The sequence below is a fragment of the Trachymyrmex septentrionalis genome, unplaced genomic scaffold (assembly GCF_001594115.1).
Source record: "Trachymyrmex septentrionalis isolate Tsep2-gDNA-1 unplaced genomic scaffold, Tsep1.0 scaffold796, whole genome shotgun sequence".
NCBI lineage: Eukaryota > Metazoa > Arthropoda > Insecta > Hymenoptera > Formicidae > Trachymyrmex > Trachymyrmex septentrionalis.
In genome coordinates, this window is record NW_017305983.1 from 1,333 (window position 1) to 4,130 (window position 2,798).

The following is a 2,798-nucleotide window of genomic DNA, read 5'->3' on the forward strand; positions in this document are numbered from 1 at the left end:
GCGTGCCGTTTTAGCGAACGGTCGGTGTCACGTGCGATGTTGACATGTCTGACTTCGACGATTACATCCCTATCATTGTCATGGGTTTTCACACCTGTCATGCATTGCGGCGGTTCTCACTTCCTGTTCGGATGCGTTCGTGAGTGAGCACTTGGCTTCTTATCTGCGGCGTGTTTAGTTTTTAAGTTTTTAAGTTTTTTAATTTATTTATTTCTTATGAGTTCCCTTCCTTTTCCGTTTTTCAGTCAGCACTTGACTATGTTTCTTAACATCGGTTTGATTGCCCCATCGCATATATTATACAACATTAAGCTACGTCGAGATCCAGCCTTGTTAGAAGAAATGGTAAACACGAAATTGAAAGGAAAACTTCTATTAGACTTCCAAACTAGAAGCGTGACAGACTTCGAACAATTACAGCAAGAGATAGAAGCCAATTACTTAGGAACATGCGGAACATCACACCTGCAATTTAACGCTTTAAAACAAAAGCCAGGCGAAAGCGCTCACACTTATGGACGACTCGTGAATACTTTAGCTATGGAACTATATGAATCGTTGATCGAAAAACGAGAAAATACAAACGAGCAGAAGCGAACAATTTTATAAACGATTCAGGATCAAGCTTTATTAAATTTCGAGCTGGGATTGCGCAATGATATTAAACTAGTAGTACGGTTACAAAAATATTATACTCGTCCCACAAGCGGAATGCTGACGGGCCGACGCGGAAGGGCCAAGACTAATCGCGAAAATCAAGCTATATAAGCGCGACCGCGAATGCGGTCATCAGTCAGAAATTTGAAAGAAACTTGTCGTGTTATTTTGCGCATCGTCTAAACGAAATTGTAATAGTATCTACCGCGACATAAATAGTGCTAAGTGGAACTGTAATAAAAAACCACTGGTGATATATGTAAAAATATATTTTTACTAAACACAAATATAAAAGTTGTTTGATCTCTTCTCCCGAAGTCCTTTGTGGATCCGCGAATCGTGCCGTGAAATAACACGTGCCGGCATAACACTTTTCAGAAATATATACTCAAAATATCTATAATCAAAATATCTTTCTTCAGAATTTTTTATAAATATAAATTCTGAAATATTGTAAGATTTGTATAAAAAAATTTGAGATATTTTCTAAACAGTCATAAAATGATAAAAAAATTCTAAAGAGTCAGAGAATTTTCTTATATGTGAATTCTAAAATATTGTAAGATAGTCCAGAAAAAACTCCGGAGAAGCTAAATTTTTTAGGAGAACTTTATTTTGGCATAATGTATAACGACACAAAAGTCCTCGTCGATATGTTGAACAGAAAAGTCGCTATATTGAGTCAAAGGTACTAAAAAATCGATTTTTGAAAATAACTTACAACGATTATATATACGAAAAAATGTTTTATATAAAAGTTAAAAAGCATTAAATTCTCTATAAAAAAGTAATATGGAATTTTTTCATAAATCCAACCGTTTTCGAAAAAAAGTGCTGGAAAGTAAGGCTTTTGAATAATAATGTACTGTTCCACACCACTATTATACACTTTTGACCTTATGTTTTCCCTGATAATTTCAGCAGCTGCTTTCGCTATTCGAAATCGTTCATCGTGCTCGCCTTATCCTCGTAAATCAGACATTGGTTAAAATCTTATGCCCTATATTTCGAAAATAAATGATGGTTAAACTCTTGCCAATAGTGATAATAATCATGGTTGGATAAGTCAATGGCTTATAAAGTTTTTTTAAACTAAATTAAGTTAAAGTTAATGGCTTATAAAATTAATAAAATTAAATTAAAAGTTGAAGGAATAAAAAATTAACTTAGTAAAAGTTAAATTAAGATTAAATAATCTCATTATAAGAAAAATTAGGACATTCTGATCTCAAAAATAATTTTTGTTTAAATTAACTTAAGTTTTAAAAAAGTTAATTTAAACAAAAATTATTTTTGAGATCAGAATGTCCTAATTTTTCTTATAATGAGATTATTTTAAATAACACTTACAAATATAGATTATTAGGTAAATTTAATTTTATATTCACATGTAAGTTACTTATACAGAGTATTTGGAAATTAGTGATAAGTCTTTCGCACATGAGCAGAATGGACTAAACTGGAGAAGAAAAGTCCTCTACCATTTTACAATTGTCACAATGGTTAACGAGTTATTAACTTATGAAGATATTCAAATTCGCCCAGTCAACCGGCAAATACAAGCGCGCAACAGGGTAGGGCTGCCCAACACGATGAAGCGCGCGTTCGCGCTAATAATAATATCATCACCGTATTTTTTCACCAATTTTGTTCTTACTGTTTTCGCGTTTGGTTTATAATCATCTTCATCGAGTAAACAACTTCGTAAGGGTATATTAGCATTCATCATTGTTTTCGATATGCAAAAATATTTTATACATTGCCAAAGAAATTCACTGATTTAACAGACGACATGTCTTGTTACCTGTAGGTATACTTTGGTGGAAATTATTGTAGCAGAGCTTGATGTCTGGCATTTACAGCCAGCAAGTCGAATACTCTTAACAATGCGTTTCATTCTTTGGTTGTTTGAGTCTTTCGATTCTTCGTAACTTCTAAAATAGAGTTTCTTGTTGATACAGCGGAAATATGATGAATATATCGCTGGTATTCCGCTGTTACGTCCAGACTCTACAATTCTTTTCTTCGACAAGAAACTTTCGTCATCACAAAAAATTAGTGAGCAGTAAACCACTTGAAATAGGAGCTGAGAGCAATAAATGCTCGTTTTAAACTAACAACCCATCCGGGACTGAACCGTT